Raw genomic sequence first — 23,593 nt, 5'->3', positions numbered from 1 at the left:
TGCCATATATATAATGCAAAAGATAACATCTTTTAGAGTGAATACTTCATTTAGAGTAAACATAATTTAGAGTAAATAATTTTCCTCTATAATTCATAATTTGGTATATTACAAGAAAAATGTTATTTTAAAATCCTAATTTAGTCTTCATTTAACTTGGTCTTTCAAATGGATTATCTCTTTCAATTTGAAAAGTTTCAAGTCTAATCCATATTTAGTTCATTCAATATCCTGAAATGTTTGTGCTGCTATAACAGAATGCCAAAGACTGAGTAACTTATAAAGAAAAGAAATTTATTTCTCACAGTTCTAGAGAGTGTGAAGCCTAAGGTCATGGCACCAGAAGGTTTGATCTCTTGTTCCAAGATGGTGCCTTGTTACTACATCCACCAGAGAAGAGGAACGGCTGTATCTTCCCATGGCCAAAAATCAGAAGAGAGGGAATCCACTCCTGCCATCCCTTTTTATGGTTATATTAATTTATTCATGAGGTTGAAGCCTCCATGACCTAAACACCTCCTATTAGGCCCTACCTTGCCACACTGTTGCACTGGGGATTAAACTTCCAACACGTGAATTGGGGGAACGCATTTAGACTTTAGTAACCCCCCCATTTTAGTTTCAGTTGCTCAGAGATTCCCATTCTATACGATGTACCTATGCAGACTCTTCTTATTATCTTACTTTATATGAAATAATTTTCTTAAAATAATAGAAAATGTTACCTGTTTTTTTAATTAGACTTATGGTGCAATTAAAATAACAGTTGAAATATAAATTTATTATTGGTTAGGTAGAATTAATATTGATGTTAAATTTTATGTTAAAACTATAGATCAGTGAAAATCTACTGCTATATTGCCTTTTCCTAATTTCAAGGATAATACATAATTTTACTGCCCTGAGGTTTATGATTTTACTACTATATCTACGAATGGCTCAGAAGTTATTCTAACTTCACTCCTCTCCAGTAAAAGTGCCTTTTTATTAAGTTCCATGAATAGACTGATGCTGAAAGACCTCCATGATATATGTAAAGGGGTAAAATGAGTATTCAAAACATGCATGTTACATTTTATGTCAAAAAGTGGGTATTAAATTACATACTTATGTTCATTTGTGTATGCTTAAAGAAAGGAAAGACAAAGACAAGAATTAGGTACAAGAATTAACAATAGAAGTTATGGGTAGAAGTGAAGTGTATAACGTATGGATGGAAAACAGACGAATTGGGAACTTTTCAATATACAGCTCTTAACAGTTTACTATTTTTGAACTCTGTAAATATATTACCTATTAAATATTGTTCTTCATTTTTTGTATGCTGTTATACAAAAATTTCACTTTTCAAAGGCAAACTGTTTACCAGATAATGAAATTATAAAAAGATCATCCTTAAAGAAAATATGCAGTTATGTAGGGAAAATGTGTCTATTAAACCTTGTATTTTGATACACTTTTGTCCTCCAAAATTTGCTACTAAGAAATTCATTTTTTTCACTTCACAATTAATGAACATCATGTAACTTTATTATAAACTGGATTTTCCATGTGATATTAACTTGTAAACTTTTAGATCAAACAGAAGAAACAAAACACAGATCTAACTTACAAACTGCAGTTGTCTTCTAAGCAGGAAAGACAAAGTCTACTATGTTCTAAAAACAGAAAGGCAGAGTTTTTTATAAATAAAATAACTCACTGTTCACTGTTGTTTTTGTCCTTCTGAGTAATTTGGATGACCCACAAAATGAGATCAAAGTTGGATTTTGGAGACTTGCCACACTCTATTGTCAATGTATTATAGTAAAACTATGGAATGCAAAACATAAGTGGAGAAACTCCCTCCCTTCCTCCCTCCCCTCACCTCCCACACACATACATGCCATAAGCGATGACACTTGTTTATATACACTTAGCTTAAATTGAAAGAGAAAATAATGTACTAGTATTCTTGGGACTAAATAAAATACACACAATTAATGCTAAAATGGAGTGCAAATATCTAGATCAAGCTACTGTAATACGGAGATCCCACTAAAATAAATTTAGGTTACCTACTTGTGATTATATTGGATTGTAATTTAAAAACAAACAAAAATTAAATAAAGCAAAGCAAAATAAAAATGGAATTTAGACACATCTAGATGTCAATCATAAAATGGAAAATCCAATCAAGAGTTGTTTTTGTTTTTGTTTTTAATTTTTTGAGACGAAGTTTCACTGTTGTTGCCCAGGCTGCAGTGCAATGGCGTGATCTAGACTCACTGTAACCTCCACCTCCCAGGTTCAAGTGATTCCTCCCCTGCTTCAGCCTCTGGAGTAGCTGGAGTTACAGGCACGTGCCACCACACCTGGCTAATTTTTGTATTACTGGTAGAGACAGGGTTTCACCATGTGGCCAGGCTGGTCTCAAACTCATGACTTCAGGTGATCCACCCGCCTTGGCCTCCCAAAGTGCTGGGATTACAGGTGTGAGCCACCATGCACGGCCTCAATACTTAGTATCTAAATTTAAATAACTCTAGATAGGATTATAAGCATGTTGAAAATTTGAAGATTGGCTTGATTACATATTCCAGTTATAAAATTTAAAAGTTTATGTAACTTAAACAGTTTCCCAAATATTGAAGATTTATGTGCATATTTCAAGTCTGAAAAACAGAGATCTCATCATGGTTTAGATATGAAACCTAACCCTAATTCTTCAAACTTAAAAGGCATTCTACTGTAAAGTCAATATTTTATTTCTCAAACATTTACTAGTGACACCTTTTACATAATCTGAACATAAAATTATTTGTCAGGTTGAAACTAAATAAGAACTCCTCTACTCATTAACACTGATGTTGTGTTAACAGTTTATTTGTTTTAAGAGACATCATCAGGAAGGAGAAATTATGAATGCTACCAAAACTAACATTTATTTCACCCCAAATCACACATCTGTGGAAAACATTACACTAACTTGTCTAAAGAATATTCCATTTTTGCCTATGGGTAAGCATAGTTCAATCTTTGCCTTTATAATTAAAGAGTAAAGATTTAGAAAATATCTTGCCTGGTTTACTGTTTATAAGTAAATTGGGTATTTTAGTTTACAAAATAAACTACTTCTTTTGTTAATTTATGATGTATAGATACATGTCACACAGGCTTATTTTTATTACATCAACTTATGTTCTATTATTTGGAAGTCATGTTTTAAACTGAAATTCATTGATTTCTGAAATTCTCTACAGTTGTTTCAGGGCAGGCTGGAAAATAAATAGGAACTCCTCTACTCATTAACACTGACGTTATGTTAACAGTTCGTTTTAAGAGACATCAACAGGAAGGAGAAATTATGAATGCTACCAAAACTAACATTTATTTCACCCCAAATCACACAGAACTGAATTTTCAAACTCTTTTATGCCTGAAATATGAAGCATTCAATAGTCTACCCTTACTTGGAAAAAAAAATCATATTTCCATTTTTTTAGGAAAAAAAAACACAGAATGTAAAAAGTTACTTCCAATAAAATAAAGTTACTTAATAGTGTCTGAAAATAATAATACGTAAACTTTCTTTGCTAGCTCCTGCCATTCCCCATTCCTTTTCTCTCATCCACACTCAAAATATTGGGACTTTAAAACTAAATAACTGATAAGACTCTCTTACTGCTTTTGCCACAATCTAACAAAACCCCAGTCTTATTTGTAGCAGAAGTGAGCATGGCTAAAAATGAGAGATTCCAGGCCAGGCACTGTGGCTCATGCCTGTAATCCCAGCACTTTGGGAGGCCAAGGTGAGTGGATCACCTGAAGTCAGGAGTTTGAGATCAGCCCGGCCAACTTGGTGAAACCCCGTCTCTACTAAAAATACAAAAATTAGCTGGACGTGGTGGTGCATGCCTGTAGCCCCAGCTACTCAGAAGGCTGAGGCAGGAGAATCACTTGAACCCCGGAGGAGGTTGCAGTGAGCCAAGATCACACCATTGCACTCCAGCCTGGGTGACACAGTGAGATTCCATCTCCAAAAAAAAAAAGATAGATTCCCCTAAATCTCTTTTCCCTTTTTCCCTTTTTTTTTTATTCACTTTTTCACTTTGATTTTTTTTTGCCTATAACTGGATGCTGGATAGCTATCTTGGACCAGAAGGAGGAAAAATCACCTGCAAAGGATGGTGGAGAAGGACTTGATGACTTCCAAGAGCAGCAATAACAGTATTGGAAGTTCTACCCTTGCTACTCTTCTCACATGAAACAAACAAATCTCTATTTCATTAATCCAACTAGGTATCTGTAACTTTCAAGTGAATGTAATCTCAACTGATTGCATGATAAAAAGTGTGAGAAAAAATGAGAAAAATTTACCTGAAATACCTTTTCTATTATAAGTATTTTATCTCACAAACTTACTCTCTTCTTTGAGAAGAATGTGGGAGCATGATAGGAGAAATCTCTCAATACTCTTCCCCAAATGACAATTTTATCTGTATTTAATCCAATGGTTTTTCTCTTTCTTCTTATTAAACTAGAAAAGATATTCCTTTTTCTCACTAAGGAGCAGACTTCTACCTTTACTTTGGATTTTATCTCCTCTCATTTCTCCAGAAATGTTGCTTTGTTTACTATTCTTCTCCTGTAATTTCAATCTCTCTTTTTCTAGTAGTTCTTCCAAATCCCTCTCTCAACTCCATGCCTCTGCCATTGTCATTATACGTTATGTTTCTGCTTTTCTTTTCACAACACTTCTTGAAAGTCCTGTCTCCACACTCTCCACACTTCCATACACATTACCATTGCAGTCAGAATTCCACCACAATGCTCTACGAGAACTACACTTGCCAAATCACCAAAAGTTGCTTGGTGAAGTCAATAGACCATTGGAATGTTGTATCTTATTTCCACAGCATGGCAGTTAAAGCAATGAACCAACTTCATTCTTAAAATGCTAATTTTCTTCTTGTTTCTGTCATATTTTAGTCTGCTAGTTTTCTTTGTAAACTCAGGCTAATTCTTATTTGTTATCATTTTAGATATCTTTTCTGTTGATTGTTTCTTAGGATTCTCTTCTAGTCTCTATTCAATTTCTACTTTGCACACACCATCATCTACTACAAAGTATCAAGTAGCACCTACATGCGATAAGAGACAAACTACAATCCCAACACAAATACTTATCCTGGGCCACAGATGCACATATACAATAGTCTCCCAGAGATACTCACTTGGCTATCTAGCAGGTGTCTAAAATTTAGTAGGTCCAAAATGAAGTGAAATTTCCCGACAAATCAGTTTATATTCTTTCAGGGAGTTATTCTACTATGCACCTAGTTATCTAACACAGAAACTAGGGTGTTACCTTGCAATCCTCTCTCCTTTTTTCCCTTGTATCTAATCATTCATTATGACATACTAAATCAATTGTTTAAATATCTTGGCTCCACTCACATCAGTCTAGCTCCATTACCACTATTCTCTTAGAAGACAAATCTCATTTGAATTATTGCAAAAGTCTAATACATGTTGCCCTGAGTCCAGTCTTAAACTCCTTTCAATTCATTTACTATAAAGCTGCTGAAATTATCTCTAAATCATAAACAGATCACATCACACACTTGGCTAAAACCTTTAATGAATACCCAAAGCCATTAAAAAAAGTTCTAAAACCCTTGATATAATTTACAAAGCCATCTGTAATCCAAACTCTATTTATCCCTCACGTTTCTTCATCTTACTTTCTTACAACTAGATTTAATTATTATTTCTGCATGAGGGTATCAGGTCCTAGCTAAATATTTCCTGGAACACATTTTTTCACCCGTTTCTCATCTTTATTTTAGATAATATTTTCAGCCTACTTATGCAGCAGCCTAATAGGCATTTTCTCTCATTCCAACAATTGGGTTAGTGCTTAATTTTAAAGTAGAGACTAAGATTGCCTCCCATTATATATTTTGTTCCGATTCTTAAAAACTAATCCTAATGTTTAGATGCCTAGCTCAAAGAGTACATTTTTCAGCCTGTCTTGTCGCTAATACAATCATGGACTCACTGTGCAATTATCCCAAAAAAATCTCTTTATTAAAAGGGTCATACGCTGCTTCTCTTCATACATCCTCTTCCCTAGAACTTAAATAAGATAGAGTCCAACCACCCTTTTATATAATATCGTTTTGTTTTCTGTCAAAAGTGGATGAATCTGATACTGTGTTCCTGTGTTCTTCCACAATGCCTGTACCTCTATCACTGCTTATTTTTCAGTATTATAATTGTCTTTTTACACTAGACCAGATTTAAAAATTTCATGGAGCAGTAATTTTTCTTTAATAAGTCAGGACAATTTTGTAAAAATCCTAACATCAGATTTACTCTTAACATCATTTCACAAATGAAATGAATAGTATTTTAATTCTTAAAAGGTAAGAATGACATATTTTTAAAAAACAAAAAATTAGTTTTATGGAACACATTATGTTTCCAGGCTTTTAAAATGTTTTCATAAGTAAGCATGCACCCATCCATGTGTTATTATTTGGGAGTCATTGCACTAAGCTATATGTTTCTTAGGCAGATTCACTACATTGTTCTCCTTAGCATAGTATATGACACTGTGATGAAGCTGTTTTCTAAATGATTAAACAATCCAAACAAATTTTCGTACCCATGGAGAAATGTGACCTTTAATGTGACCATGTAAAAATATTTAAAATGTTCTTTGCTGATTCATGGAAAAATTAAGGTGATAACTTTTTCCTTGGATTGCTTATAACATCTTGTCACCCTCAAAAGGAAAACTCATCATCTCTCAGTAATCCATCTGCAGATCAAACTACCTCCTCTGACAGGAGACAGAGACTTTAAGCAAAGTCCATCTACAGACTCTAGTTCCAGCATCTACAATGTAACCTTACACACTGACCCTCCCTTTGTGAGTTTCAGTTTTCTCCTCTCCGAAAAGAGCAGGGTTTACACTAGATGATTTTATAGACTTTTTCACTTCTGATCTGCGATGATTATATATCCAACATAATCCTCTTAGGCTGTGGTTTAAGGCTCCTCTTTCCTTTTCTAACCTCAGGGGAGACAGAGATCACAGGCTCTGTGTGCTTGAAAATCTTCTCCAAATTTACCCTTAGATGTTCTATGGCAACCTGAATAACCTCATTTCCTCTATTTTACCTCACACTCCCTTAACTGTAGAGACTATGATCAATAGAGTGATTTAAGAAGTTATAATACAAAGTGGACAGTCAAGGGTGGTAAATCTTGTTTCTTACATGTCTGCTAGTTGGGGATATGGATACTAGACAGAATTAGTAATCACCGTGAAAGCTGGTCTTACACATGGGAAACAAATCTCAAAATATGGCTATTAAAAGGAATTTTACCTAATAATCTTAATGCTCTTTACTAAACTCTAAAATACTGCAATAAAGTACAGGCATTATTTATTTTGAAAAGAGAGTGAAAATGCCACATGAAGATGACTGCAATGTTGGTTTTCAAATTTTGCTTTAGAAAAATAATTTATTCCAAAATAGGAAATAATATTCATAGAAGTTTTGATTAACTTACAAAGAGGGTAGAGAGGGAGAGCATTCAAGCATAAAGTTTACTATTCCCTCAGGATATTTCTGAAATACTGGTGCAGTAATTGGAGACACATTATTTATTTATGTTTAAGCTTTTGAACAAAAGCCCTCAGAACTGAACAATAAGGTCACAACAATGTATGAAGATAATTAATCCAACAAAAACTCATTTAGAAATGTCAGCTGCATCAGAGAACAATAGCAATCTAATTGGGGTGAGGAGATGCCCTGCAGTTAGCTGAATGCTCTGGGCTTTGTCATATCATAAACCTGTGGAGGCAGCACAAACATTCAAATATTCATGCTAATAAATTTAAAAGAGATAAAATATTCCTCAGGATACATGTTTATCTGGGGCTGTTTTCCTTGATTGATGGTGTGTTTTTCTCCTGTGTGTTTACACAAACACAGCCAGTGAAGGTGCTGAATTCCTCCCTGGTGTTTTTTTTTTTTTTTTCCCTCAGGCTCCCTAGCTAGATCAAAGGACAATGCCATGGTTAAAAAGGAAACCACATTATTTCCAAGGCAGAGAAAAGGGCAGGGCTGGCATACATCTGTAAAATTGTTACTTCATAGCCCAAGTCATTCTTCCCCTGATACATTAAGCATTCTCTCAACAAATATCCTAACTTTGTATCCCTAGCTCATTGCTCAGGGCCAATATGCTTCTAGTATCCCTTTGCATTGTAATTTCCAGCATTTATATAGACCACATATATAAATAAATAATTAGAGCAGGTCAGAAGCGGAACGGATTCTAATACCATTAATATAAACTTCCCTCTTTACGTTTATAAAATAGGAACAATATTAATCTACCTCTTAGGTAACTGCTGAGAGAAATAACTGAACTCACACAAAGCAGCATAATGCCTGCCTCATTGGACTGTTTTGAAGGTTTAGATGAGATTCCATTTGTAAAGTGCCCACAGTATGTGCTATATAATTGCTTGCTAAATAAAATATTAGCAAGCATTCAATAAATATTATATAATAATCTTATGATGAATCTGTCTTTGGTCTTTCTGATATTGAAGATATCCTGTAATTTTAAGGAGTCTTTGACTAGCATAGAATACAAACACATACCCAGATTATTTTAAAACAGTGATACAATAAAAAGAATTGTGATGTGCATAGAGTGAAAGTCCCACACAGGTGCACTCATACTTTTGGCTTATTCCAGGCTTATGTTTAAAATAAGAAGTCAGTGAAAATTCCATTTTGAACCATGTAATCATTTTCTTCTTTCATCCTTTTGTCCTGAAAAACCCAAAGTGGTAAGGCTGGTAGAGTTTATAAGGAGAGCCGAATATCAGCCGTGTCCTAACTAAACCTGAAGGGGCAATGATAGTAGTGAAACTGTCAAGAGATTAGAAGCATGAGAGATACAAAACTTTGGTAACAAAAGTTCATGCAGGTGTATTGCCTTAGGCAAAGGAAGAAGGCATATTTAACTCTTTTCTCAAAGAAAGATACAGCTGGAACATACAGGCAAAACTATTTTTCATGAGGGCAGGTGTTGTCATGCTTGATGTTAAATATTTTCAAGTCACACTTACTTCTCAGGTATTCTTCTTTTTCCATGGCCAGAAAGATGTTAGGTTCCAGAATCAGCAAAAGTGAGTATTTCTCATGACCTCAGCAATTAGAACAAAAAAATAAATAAATAAATAAAAAATAATAGAAAAATAGTGTGAACCCTTGGTGTAGGTTAGGGACTCCTTGAAACATCTGCCATTTTCCCTAAGGAGCCTTGGTGCCCTGAGCTTCCTCTGTAGGCAGATCAGTCTCAAATGTAGCCAGGCAACATGGGAGTGAAAATTAACTTCTGGATCCTTCCCAACATACAGTGAATTCTAACTGATAAGAAATAGAGATATGACGTAAAAATCTGTATTTTTAACAAGTTCTTCAAGATAATTTTGACACTTTGCAAATTATAGCTATGGCGCCAGGTTCATGCTGTGTAGATACTGCCTCTTTGATAATGTAAAAAGACTTAATATGTGAAGGACAAAGAGAAGTACCATAACTTCTTAGCCTAAATTTTTGGAAAGAAAAAATGTTCATTAACAAAAAGCCACTTTAAAGGATTACCTTGTAATTCCAATTAAAATCTCCCAATTAAAAAGGAATCAAGAGGTATATAGATTCTATTTAATTTTATTATGACAGATTTTTAAGCATGAGAATAGTATTAAAAAGAGACAGTTTCACATATGTGACTTCTATATAATGAATTAATCCTTAGTTGTAGAGTATCCATTTAATACTGTGAGCACATTAAGCAATGTCAGATGTAAGAGAATCTCCCTGGGCTATATTTCCCTTAATGGATTTTGATGGAAATCCACGAGTAATTCTAATTCATGCTTAATCCCCTAAGGAAACAGATAATACAGAGAGTTATTTAGCTACATGCAAGTAAGTCTTAAATTCTTTTAGCATTTGAAACCAATATGATATTGAAATTTGAGTCTCAGTTTAAAAGACGGTTTAAATTGCTTATCAAATATCAATTTATTATTAGTTTCCAAAATAGCAAATACCAGTTTAATTTTGAAAATCAATATAAATTTCTAAATATATGTATGTATAAATTTATGCATATATATGTATACACACATATATGCTATGATGTATTTCAAAACACGTTTTGGACAAATTATGATACAATAAAATTCATACAATTCAGTTTGGTAATATTTCATATCAAACATTAAGCAATTGGGATAATTGGTAAGTATCGGTACTTTTTAATATCTTCAGTGAATTCTGATTCTAACATTCAAAATATATTCTATTTAAGGAAATGACCACATAGTTTTCTACCTTCATTACATTATTTTTTGACAGTTTTACCATAAAAATGTGTTTATTATTGCCCATCTATTTTCTCTTTAACTAACTCATCTGAAAAGTCTCTAATCAATGTCACCTGTAACCTATACCCGTAGTTCTCTTAGTGTGGTCCACAGATCAGCAGTAATATCATCTAGGACCTTGTTAAAATGCATATTCTAGAGCTCTTTTTAGGCTTATTTAATCGAAAATTCCAGGTCTCAGCAATCTGTGTTCTAGCATGTCCTACAGTTGTTTTTGATGGACACTAAAGTTTGAAAATCAAGCTCTTGTCCAAAGCTACTGGTCAAAGTCACATCTTTATGTTGCTTGGCCTTCAGTAAAAAAAAAACAAAAAAAACAAAAAAAAACTTAATTGAACACTTGCAACTTCATACATGTGTATTTTAATTCTGAAATACTCCAAAGTAAAAAAAGTACAAAGAACAATATGAAATACCCATGTCCTCACCCCTCTAGTGTAACACATGCTAAGTATTGCCATGCCTGATTCAAATATTTGTTCAAAAATAAATGCTTTACATTCAATTGAAAGCCTTCTTCTCACTCGATGTCTTTTCTTCCTTTTTAAAAGAGAAATCACTATCTTAAATGTATCTATGTCTTTCTATCATGTTTATATAGTCTCTGCAAGTATATATTTTCATAAATACATATTATAGTGTATTTTACTCTTCGTAGACATTTTACAATTTGCTTTTTCACTCAAAATTATTTTTGAGATCTCCCTATAGATATATGCTGAGATTCTTCTGTTCATTCTTTTTCAATGTTATCTACTAGCTCACATTGTGAACAAGTATTAGTCAATTTTTTATCAGTTCTCTAATGATAGACATTAAATTTTTCTAATAAAATGCTCTATTAACTTTTTTGAAATTTGTTTTGTCTGTGCTCATGCGATTTTTATAAAAACATGATTATATAGAGTATAACTGTGATATCTTTTGATTTGAGGTATATATGCAGGACTGCCACAAACATAACTGCCAGGGGCACAACTTACATTTTAATCTATGTTAACACTGCCCCGATAGCTGGATCTCACACCTATGCAGCTGTACATTATTCACTCTACATTGTTAAACGTTCGCAACAATGGTTCTTGACTTCAATGCAGTTTTCTGTCTATTTTTCCTTACGCTCACTAACAATTGGTGGTAAACAATTGTAATTTTTACACAAATATTTTAAACATGAAGTGAAATTGCTTTATATTTTGTATTATCCTAGTTGTTATTGAAAATAAATATCATTTTATAGGCTTATTGGCCATTCAATAATTTCCAGGAACAACTTTCATTTTATATTTTTTTTTTATTTTTCACAGTTCTTTGATGTTGTTTTCAAGCTTTTATTAATTGCATGTGTCAAATATAGCTTCTCGAGGAATGTGACTTTGCTTTGAATTTTTTAATTAATTTTTAATTTTTTTTAAATTAAATCAACAAGGATTTTTAAATATAACTTCCAACTAAAGTATATTTTAAAAATGTACAAATCTTAAGTGCAAATAAATTATATCAAGGTGAACGTACCCATGTAATGACCATCAGTTCAAGAAGTCAAAAATTAGGTTTACTAGTAGAACAGAAGGGTATTTTTTAAATATATTTTTTAATGTTTTGTGTTTTTGAATGTTAAGAAATTCTTCCCTATCTTGAGAGCATCAGGACAAATACCTGATGCAAGCGGGGCTTAAAACCTAGATGACGGATTGATAAGGTGCAGCAAACCACCATGGCACATGTATACCTATGTATCAATCCTTCACATTCTGCACATGTATTCCAGAACTTAAAGTAAAATTTAAAAAAATAAAATAAAATAAATAAATAAATAAATAAATAATTTTTTAAAAAAGAAATTCTTCCCTATCTTACAATAAGAATGCTTTTATACTTTTTCTGGAAGTTCTAAAGTTTTGCTTTAATATATAATTTTACCTTTCACATTTTTCAACCTATCTGAAATGTATGTATGTGGTAATTATCTATTTTTTTTCCATGTGAAGAGCCAATTGTTTTAACACCAAACTATGTTTTCTTCTAATTTGGAATGCCATCTTTGCCATATTCAATTTCCTCACATTCATGTTTGTATTTCTGAGTTCTGTATTGTCTTTTATTTATCTGTAGTGTTTTAATTATTATAACACTATATTAAACCTTGTTATCTGGAATGGTGTTCTCCCACCATTGTTCCTTTTGTTAATGCATTAGCTAACTTTGGACTTTTAATACTGCATATGGACTTAAGAATGACTTGTCAATTTCTGTGAAAAACACCATTAGGATTTTGATTAGAATTCCATCACATATTTATAGATCAATATGGGGAGAGTTAATATTTACTACACTAATTATCCCTTGAAGAGTGTGGCCTATATCTCTTCATATAGTTGGGTTTTTGTTAGTGCTTTGCCTTTCTCTCTTTCTTTCTTTCTTTCTTTCTTTCTTTCTTTCTTTCTTTCTTTCTTTCTTTCTTTCTTTCTTTCTTTCTTTCTTTTCTTTTCTTTCTTTCTTTCCTTCTTTTCTTTCTTTCTTTCTTTCTTTCTTTCTTTCTTTCTTTCTTTCTTTCTTTCTTTCTTTCTTTCTTTCTTTCTTTCTTTCTTTCTCTTTCTTTCCTTTCCTTCCTTCCTTCCTTCCCTCCCTCCTTCTTTCTTTCTTTCTATCCTTCCTTCCTTCCTTCCTTCCTTCCTTCCTTCCTTCCTTCCTTCCTTCCTTCCTTCCTTCCTTCCTTCCTTCCTTCCTTCTTTCTGCACCAAAAGGCCCAGCTAATTTTTTTATATTTTGTAGAAACAGGGATCTTGCTCTGTTGCCCAGGCTGGTCTCAAACTCCTAGTGTCAAGCAATCCTTCCTCCTCAACCTCCCAAACTGCCAGGATGACAGGTGTGAGTCACCACACGCAACCTGTCAGTGCTCTTCATTAAAGGACCCTACCTCTTGTCTTCGCCCAGCCTGCATTTTATTAATTGAATGTTGTAGTCCTTTTGCCTTTTTTGATACTGGATCTCTTTGACATGAGCAGGAATATTGTAAAGAAATTTTATCAGGCCATATCTGTGCATGAATAAACATTCTTTGTTTCACCTATTTGTGTTAAAAACATTATCTTTTTGCTTTACCAACAAGGATGATTTCTCCAGAATTTCCTCTTGTTTAAAAAAACAAAACAAAACAAAACAAAAACCTGACTAACCTGGATGGAGTTTGGAGGCAGGTTAGGTAGGTAAGAGATAGTACTGGCATGTAGGTTACTACTTTGCATTACTTGTAGAGTAAAAAATACTGAATTTAGCTCAAAACTGAAAGAAATAATTAATGTAAACCTTCCTCCTTCTATAGATTATGATCATGATAAAGAAACAAATGAAACTCTCTTAACACCTAGTCCTATATGCTATTTACAAGAATCAGGGTGTAAAAAAGGGAAGCCCTCTGCAAAAACACAGTAAAGGCAAGATATTGCTGGAGACAAAACAGTTGTTTTAGTTTTCTATTCCCACCAGCAGTGCCTGGCAAGGAGGCTGAAGCAGTAATATTCTCTTGGGAAGTTTAAGGCACAGTAAAGACAAATTATGAGAGCAGACTCTTTGTAGGGCTTCACTTGCAAGTATGGCCTAACTGCTTCTCTTGGCTTCTTCAGAAAAGGTAGAGCTCAGAGAAACAAACAGGCCCTCTGGCTGCTGCCAGCCACTGTTTGCACACAGAGTTCTGAACCCTGGGCTGCTAAAACCACACAAATACCACAAAACAGTGGTTGCCTAAACAGTAGGAAGATCAGTTCTCTGCAGGGTTCAGGAATAAAGGAGGCCCTATCAATGCTGCAAAGCCAAGAGGTCTTCCCCTAGCCTGAGGATGCTGACTTCCAGCCACATCTTGTGGAGGCTGATGGCAGAAAATGGTTGGCTGAAACCCACGTTTGGAGAAACCTGGCTTGGGAACTTCCAGATATGAGGGAGGCAGTTGAAGGGCTCAGAGGTCAGGTCTAGGGTCTCTGGTTTGATGAGATATCTAGATGAGCAAGAGAAAGAAACATTTTTCAACAGGATAGTTCTGAGATCCAGCAGCCCCAGAGAATATGCAGGAATCCAATGGAGTCCTGAGGACTTTCCTACCAGAAAAAAAAAATAACCCTAGGATATAAGTGTCCAGGGGTTCAGGGGAAATTTAGGAAATTGATTCGATTAGGGTTGAATATATCACTGGAAGAAAATGTAACTCTTACCCCTGAAAAGAGCACCCCTGGTTGATGCAGGAAGGTGGCGGCAGACTCTATTCCCAGAGATCAGTTCATCTCCTTCAACTTCTTTTCTTTAACCATGAACAGAGATCCTGTAGGGTAGGGATTTAATGCAGGGAAATACTTTTTAGGCCTAGAATAGCTCATCCAGTGTGAAGAGATTGCTCTTTGCAGGTGACCAAGACAGACTTAATATGCTTCTCCCCTTAACTAAGTTTTAGGCAGACTTCTTTCTGGCTCTAGGCCCCAACCTTCCTTTTTTTTAGAGCCTTTACTTTAGAAAACCTGTCATTGTACATTTTTTCCCCTTCACTTTGACATGTAAATATTTTTAAAGCCTCTTCCCACTTTTACAACACAGGATAGTCTTTCTCAAGGAACTATGAGCCATGTCTTTGAAACGTAGTCTTTAAGGAAGAGAGGGCCCGTATCTCCCAGTGTCTATGGGAAGGTGACAGCCTAACAGATGCCTTGCTCCAAGTTGTAAAACTACCTCCAGTTATGAAGATAGAAAAACTCATATTTTGGACGTAGTGAGAGGAAATGAGCTTATAAAAAATAAGCAAAACAAACTTTTTTTCACTCCTGAAGTTTAAAATCTTACATTAATCAACCAATCACACAAACGAACAAGTACAAAGTATGATAAGTGCCAGGATGGGAAATATAGAGTGCTACTTGTGGGACTGACCAGTCTTAGGATTCAGAGGCATGTTCCAGACAGATCTAGAACACAGCATGAAGGTTCTACTGCAGAAAAAAGAAGAGAACATTGGTGAATGAATATAGGCCTAGACTGAGGGAGCCTAACTGCCTAAGGCTGAGATCACTGTATGAGGGTCCCTCCTTCCCTCATGTGTGGTGCTACACATATATCAGACCTTTGGTTAAGGATTTATTAAATAAAAAGTCCTTTTTGTTTTTGTTCACAAAACAATATCGGCTTCTATCTACTATTTATATCCATCCATCCATCTATTCCTAAAAGCTCTAAAATACTTCATTTTTACAAAGTTATTTTCTCAGCTAAATTATTTAGATTTGCAGTGTTTTTTCTTCTCATTAAACATTTATTACTCACACATTGATAATTAACTGCTTATATAGTTGTAGACTGGTTGGGGAAAGTGTAGACTGGTTGGGGAAAGTGTTTCTCTTTTTTCCCGCTGCCTCTGGCTATTAAATACAAATGCAGTTCTTGTATTAAGGAAGACTGGGAGAATTATTTTCTGTCAGTTAACCTAAAACAGTGCTGACTTTATAAAGTATTTGCTTAGAGTTTTCAAAATTTTGGTTATGTTAACAACTACATGAGTGCAAAAAAACAGAACAAAAATTCATTATTTCCCAACGTAGTCTCTTAGAGTCTGACCTAAATATAAACTTACAATGAAATTGAAAGGAACTCCATATTTAGATAAACTTGTATTCTATTTATCAATTCATTATTAGTTGAATCACACATTGTTTATTTAATTTTACATAAAGCAAGAAAAACCATTAAAAGATGTTAAGAAGTGCAATACATCAAAGCAATACTTCAAAAAACTTTGAAATCATTGGCCTAAAAGCTTTGAAATCACTGATTTAATTAGTCATTATAATCATGTACCTAAGGCTGTAGCTGCGTTTTCATTTTCACAGATGACAAGGTTTTGATTCACTTTATTCAACATAAAGGTAAAAATTTTGCTCTGTGAATGAAACATATTATATTCCTGTACAGATATAGGAAAATAATAGGACAAAGTATGTTAATTTTTCTCTTGCCTCTTTTAGTCCTTACCTCACTTATAAGGGAGAATAACCCAATTTAATATTTTTAAAAGTACTCTTCCTCAGATTTCACATAACATCTGGAAAGTAAAAGAAATTATTTTTACAAATTTCACTGAAAAGTTAGACATGCATAACCAAGAAGAAATTGTACAAATATATGCTAATTCTTTTAAATAGTCATAGAAGAAAAATATGAAAATATATTGTACACAATTAAAGCAGTAAGTTTAAGTGAACCCATTGGCCCTTGATCTGTAAAGATAGGTGGACTGTTCCTAGAATATGTCTGTGGTGTGTTCATTGGAGGTAGGAGTAGGCTGAAAGAAAAGGTACGTAAATACAATATATAAACACAAATATATATATACATGTATACCTATATCACTATATATACATGTATAGTATAGCATAATACACATATAATGTATATGCCACTGTATATATATATAGACCACTCTATATGTATATGTAAAATATCACTATATGTACATACAATATATATACGTATATATAGTGGTATTAAAACATGTCCTCAAATTCTCTGATAGCTGTTCCATCAAGAAGTGGAGCTTATGTTTCCTCCTGTTGAAACTGCATGGGGCTTTATAATTGCCTTGACAAGCAGAATGCAACGTAAGTCACATGGTGATGATAGGCTAGAAAAGGCCATGTAATCTCTGCTGCCTCTCTTGGGACACTTGCTTTGGTAGTCTTAGGCAGCTGTGTAGAGATACCATGAAGAGCAAATCAAGGCAGAGAGAGATATGCCCACAGAGCTCGGCTCTTTCAGTCTTCCCAGCTTAGGCACCAGATATGTGAGTGAAGAATCACAATGGAATAATATTCAGCCATAAACAAGAATAAAATATCGCCATTTGTGACAACATGGATGGACCTGGAGGTCATCACGGTAAGTGAAACAAGCCAGACTTAGAAAGACAAATGCCTTGTAATCTTACTCATATGTGAAGTTTAAAAGAGACAGTGAGAGACATGATATCACAGAAGCAGAAAACAGAGCACTGGATACCAGAGACTGGGGAGAAAAGAAGGCAGGAGAGGATGAAAAAATAAGTTCTGGCCTGTTATTGCACAGTTACAGTGATGATGGTTAAGAGCAAGTTCTTGTATATTACAAAGTAGCTACAAGAGAGGCTTTTGAATGTTCTCACCACAAAGAAGTGATAAATGCATGAAGTGATGCATAAGCTAAATAAACTGATTTGATCACTATATGACATATATATGCATGAAAACATTGGCATACACACAATAAATATGTACAATCACAATGTATCCATAAAAATAACTTTTGAGATGACCCCAGCCACTGTTTGACTGCAATCTAATGAGAGACCCTGAACAATAATTGCCTACTTGAGTCCAGCCAATACCCAAATTTACAAGCAAAATAAATGGTTGTTATTTTTAAGCCAATGTTTGAGGTAGTTTGTTACACAGCAATAGAAAGAATAGTGTATAATAAAATTAGCTTGCACATTGTAAATGAACATAAAAGAATAAGACTGTTTTTTTTGGACTGCTTAGTAGAATTGACATATAACCTCATATAAATTAGATGCCACCCTAATCGTAAAACTATATCGGCGGTAGATGTTGACATAACTTAATTTCTAACAGTGTAAAAGTTACTGTTTGTTTTCCTAATTGTATGACTATCAATCATTGCTATGGTTTAAGGGTTGCTATATCTCTATTTTTGTGACATGTTATTAGAATAGCAATACTATTTAAGATCAGAAAGCAAGAATGTGGTTTAATTTTTTCTTTCTGAAACAAGTTATTCATTAATCTGTCACAATTTTTCCCTGAGAAAATTGTGTCTGTGCCATCATTATAATTTCCATTAACTTACCCTATGGAATGTTATTTCTCCATTAGATTATTACTTTAAGGTGTTTCAATCTTCCTAAAACGACCTCTGTTGTTGTTGTTGTTGTTGTTTTAAATTAGAGTTCTGTTTTCCCACATTAGGTGCAATGTAAAAAGAGGACTTTGTTATATTTTTATACAGCTTTACTGTCAACCAACCTTCTTTAGTTTCATACAAAGTAAATCTAACTCCAGTAAAATACAGACTAAAAATCCAGATGCTGTGTCACTATTTTTTGTTCTAATACTTTTCCTTTCATTTTCTTGTTATTTAGACAACTTAGGATATTGTAAGGATTTTATTTGCTTCATTGGCCCACTATGATGTTCATTTTACTTTCAGGGTCTGAAATCAAGCAGGTTAGTTTAAGTCTTGTAACAGTTAGCTTTTACTGCGTAACAAATGCCACAAATTAGTGACTTAACCATTTATTTGGATCATGAGTGTTCAACTTGACAATTTATATTGTCTGAACTAGACAGCTCTGTTGGCTTGGCCTTGTTTCTCAGACATGTATGCCAGTAGAATTGCATGTTTTATATAAAACTTATATTTTACCAAATACCTAATTTATGGTTTGACAGCTTTTAGTTTCAACTTACTTGCAAGGAGAAGGCAAGGAAGTCCTGACAGTTAATATGAGTTGATGACTTGAGACAATTTTCTGGAGAAACAGAATAATTCATTCGAAGACACCATGGTTGCAAATGAAGGAGAAATACTCACCAAAGAATCATCCCTAGGTCAAAAGCCCTCTTTTTGCTGCCAGTAAAAAGCAATATAATACAAAAGCAAAAGAAGTACATTATTTTCTCAAGAGTCATTAAATTAACACATTTTTGAAGAGTATATTGCTTTTCTTCAATGCTTTCCACCATCCTCTAAAAGTTTTCCACTAAATGCCTTGTGCTGTGAGACTTACTGCTAAATTGTGTTTTACAGAGATTCTACTGTGTTTTGGCTATGAAAAGAGAGTTCCTCATTAGTCCGGATTTATTTTGCACTAAAGCATTTGCTTTCATTCCATTTCCTGAGTTTCTGAGGCAAGAAAACTCATTGGAAAGGGATCTGTGTACAAAGTTCAATAAACCTAAAACAATATACTTCTTTAGAAAAATTAACATTCTTCTATTCCAATCTTTTACTGCTTTGAAGTGAAAGATAACATGCAAACATAGTCATTTCTCTCTCACAAGTGGACTACAATTAGAAGCAAAGACCCATTATGCCAAATGTCTCTTATTCATGTCATCATACATGAGAATCAACTGCACTAACCTCTTAAAATTAAATCTAACTTTAATATTGTTCTAAATGATAATGTTTATTAAATCACAAGCAGAATGTGCTGTTGCTTTCTAATACACATGACCGCTAAAACATAATTATTAACAGAAAATGGTTATTCTATATATCATCTAAAATCACATTTTATAACACCATTCGTAGACATATTGCATCTTGGAAAACACAAATTGAAATATTCACAACTGTTTCAGAATTAAGAATAAAAGAAGAAGTTTTTATTTTCCAATGATACATTCAGTTAAAAAAGTTGTGGTGATGTTGGTGAATATGAATGACAATTCATAATAAAGGAGGTGATGTGAAGTAATTTATTTAGTTCTGGGCATCGTAATTTGAAACTATCATGTACAAACTCGAGCATGTTTCTACTCAAATAAGAACATTACACCAGATCAAGAACGACCATTTTCCCATAACTAAAGGTACTCAAGCAGAGGTGGAATGAGTAATTGTCAAAGAGGTGTGAACAGAACTCAAGTATCAATACGTGTGTTCTAAGATTCCTTGTAAGATTCAAATTCTAATATTTTCCAATGCTTTGGGCCACTGTAAAACATCTGAAATTTTAATAGAATGGTTATTTAAACAAATTGCTTGATATATTTCATGAGAAATCAAATTTCAAAAATTTATTGTAGCTCTTTTGAAATTTTAATGATAATAATACTAATAATCATGATACATTTCTAAATTGTAGTTTCAATTACACAAAGATTTATTTTTCTTTCATATTTCTAATATGTAAATTTTTAGTAAACTGCACACATATTTGATTTGTACTATACACGTTTTTAAGTTAATATGTTCTTCTGACAAGTCCGCTGTTAGATAACAGAAGGCTTTAAAAAATCTAATTTCGACAGTCCAGTAGCAGGCATTTCATAAATCATTAGATGAATCACTTGATATTAATACAAATGATACAACTATATTTTAATTTTCTTATTTTGCAAAATTTTATTTGTAATGTATGATACATCATTATATGAGAGTGATTTACTAAAAGACAATTCAAATCTCAAAAGTGTATATTTAAATTCACATTTTTTATAAGTATATCAATGTGCCTATCTTAACTGAAACACAGTTCAGTTTCTGTCTTCCTCCAAACTTGTATCCTGCACTTTACCCATCAATGTGTTGGGCTTGATGCAATTTAAATGTATTCTCCAAATTTGTATCAGTCTGTAGAAGTAAAAGCTGTCTACAGAAGGCTTATGTCACTTATCTTTTACATAAGACAGAGCGGGTACTGGTGAGCTAAAATAAATTAATTGAAGTGTGTATGTGTGTGTACGTGTGTGTTACATGAGCTTCAAATCAGTGAAATTTAAAGTTACAGCTATTTGAGAAACATGTAAACATCTAAATTCAACTAAATTCAAACGGAATATCCTACAGACGAAAATTCTAAATGAGTATGTTGTGATAAAATATTCTAATTAATCAATAAAAAACTCTTGATCATTGAGCAATACGTGCTCTTAATTTTGAAGTGAATTTGATATAATTTTGCATATTCCATAGTAAATCATTCATCTCTTCTAAAAATAAATATACAAAATGTAGGCCTATAAAAATACATTTTTAATTTTTCTTATTACCTCATTTTATTCCAATTTCATCAGGTGTGACCTTGAATGTTTCTAATATTGGAAAAACTATTTAAGTCAACCTATCTAGCCAGCATTAATTCAAAAGAGTAAATTTCAAGTTATGTGTCATTTGTACTTGTCTGTGAAATATGCCAAGTAATTCATAATAGCGCTTTAAGGAGGTTAATACCATGTATGATTCAAGTATTTCTTCTAAAGTGACAATTAATTAAAATATTAAGTATTTATAATATGTGTTGGAATGCCTATTAAAAATATATCTTATGATGTTCTAAAATTATATTGGAGCGATATTTGTACATCTCGGCATATTTGCTAAAAAACATTAAATCATTGAATTTTATATTTTAAATGAGTGAATTATACGATATGTGAATTACGTCCCAATAAAGTTGTTTAACATTTTTCTTACATCTGACATATGATACCAAACTGCTTTTAGTCACCCTGCTGTTTATCATGTCTTGTCTTGTGTTTATTTTCTCCCACTTAGATACCTCTACTTTTTGCACATTTTTATTATAAACGACCACTCAGGCTTTTTGTGATTATCTTTCTAATATCTGTCATTCCTAATGAAGTATCTTACAGTTTATTTTTATGTTCTTAGTGCTTAGAATGGTGAATGGTACACAATAATACATGCTTTTTGAACAAATTAATTGACTCATATATTAGATGAAATCAGAAAATATCTATTTTTCTATGATAGTTCTGAAAATGGAAATACAAATATACATATCACCAAAAAAACAGAAGCCAATATTAAATACATGGATAGGCTTCAATTTGTATGGATATACACATTCCACACTTCAGTGTGAAAAAGTTTCAACATATACTTCTTGCCCCAAGCTAATCCCAAGATACAACAGATCACTTTTTTATATAATGCCTGCTCTTGCTGCAATGACAATCTGAAAACAAGGCAAACAAGCAAACAAAAAAACTGAAATTACATTAGGAACCCTACCAACTTACTTTTAGTTTCTTTTATGAGAAGCCCTCTATGGTTATATTAATAATTCTATATTATCACTAAAACTTTTAGAAGACAGACAGTAACATATATCTGAAAGTCCAAATCAGAGAAAAATAATTAATGAAGCCATGAAATAAAGCAAATGGGCTAATATTCTGTTGATAGAGTAACCACTGAATAAAAATTTCTTTTTTTATAATGTGAGATTAAATATTTAATACATGGACTATGCAATATTTGACATGTTGTTGAGAAGTTATGTTTATCATAGTATGTTTCACTGAAACATACCAGTATAATTGGCAAACTTTTGTTCTTCTGAAATAACATGCATTTAATTTCAAAATAATTTCTATTTTTTTTAAAGTTATTACTTTCGGGCCTGGCACGATGGTGCATGCCTATAATTCCAGAAATTTAGGAGGCCAAGACTGGTGGATCACCTGAGGTCAGGAGTTCGAGACCAGCCTGACTAACATGATGAAACCTCATCTGTACTAAACACAAAAATATTAGCCAGACTTCGTGGTACATGCCTGAAATACCAGCTACTTGGGAGGCTGAGGCAGGAGAATTGCTTGAACCCGGGAGGTGGAGGCTGCAGTGATCCGAGATCGCACCATTGCACTTCAGCCTGGGCAACAAGTGTGAGGCTCTGTCAAAAAAAAAAAAAAAAAAGTATTACTTTGGATTAATACAATTTCAAAAAATTTTAAAACTTGTCGATTCCATCGATTAGATATTTATATCTCATTTTTGAAAGAAAGAGTCACCTAGATGCCAGACTTTCAGTTGAAAGTCAACCATAACTTAAATAAGAAATACAAATTGAGGCCAGGTGCGGTAGCTCATGCCTGTAATCACAGCATTTTGGGAGGCCGAGACGGGAGGATCACTTGTGCCCAAGAGTTTGAGATCAACCTAGGCAACATAGCCAGACCTCGTGTCTATTAAAAAAAAAAAAAAAAAAATGAAATGAAATTTGAAACTCAATGCAAAGTGTCTATAAAACAGTGGAACCCAGTTATATAACTCACTACTCAACATTAAATTATTCCACATTTAAAATAGTATATAAAATGTGGTTCTATACATTAAAACCTGCTTTTACATCATTATGATTTATGATTCATTATTATAAAACATTACTACTTGCTACTATAGACATACACATACTGCCTACTATGTTAAGGTCATGATGAAGAACTCAGGCTCCACAGAGAAGCCTCAGCCTAAATGAAACAAAATTATGTTGTCAGAGATCAATTATAAACTTTTAAAAAGACACAGATGAAAGAGAATCCACATTACAAACTTTCA

The 23,593-nt window shown here is 33.3% G+C and overlaps 1 long non-coding RNA gene across 1 annotated transcript; it reads right to left on the bottom strand.

Annotated features, from left to right (window-relative positions):
• Positions 1 to 13,264: 13,264 nt before the first annotated feature.
• Positions 13,265 to 22,678, bottom strand: LOC116274501. Its single transcript, XR_004183193.1, has 3 exons — positions 18,970 to 22,678; positions 15,386 to 16,550; positions 13,265 to 14,786 (listed from the first exon to the last, which is right to left on the bottom strand). It is a non-coding gene; the product is annotated as an uncharacterized LOC116274501 (long non-coding RNA).
• Positions 22,679 to 23,593: the final 915 nt, after the last annotated feature.

This window comes from Papio anubis, chromosome 4 (assembly GCF_008728515.1).
Source record: "Papio anubis isolate 15944 chromosome 4, Panubis1.0, whole genome shotgun sequence".
Lineage (NCBI taxonomy): Eukaryota > Metazoa > Chordata > Mammalia > Primates > Cercopithecidae > Papio > Papio anubis.
This window is presented reverse-complemented; position numbering and strand designations above follow the sequence as displayed.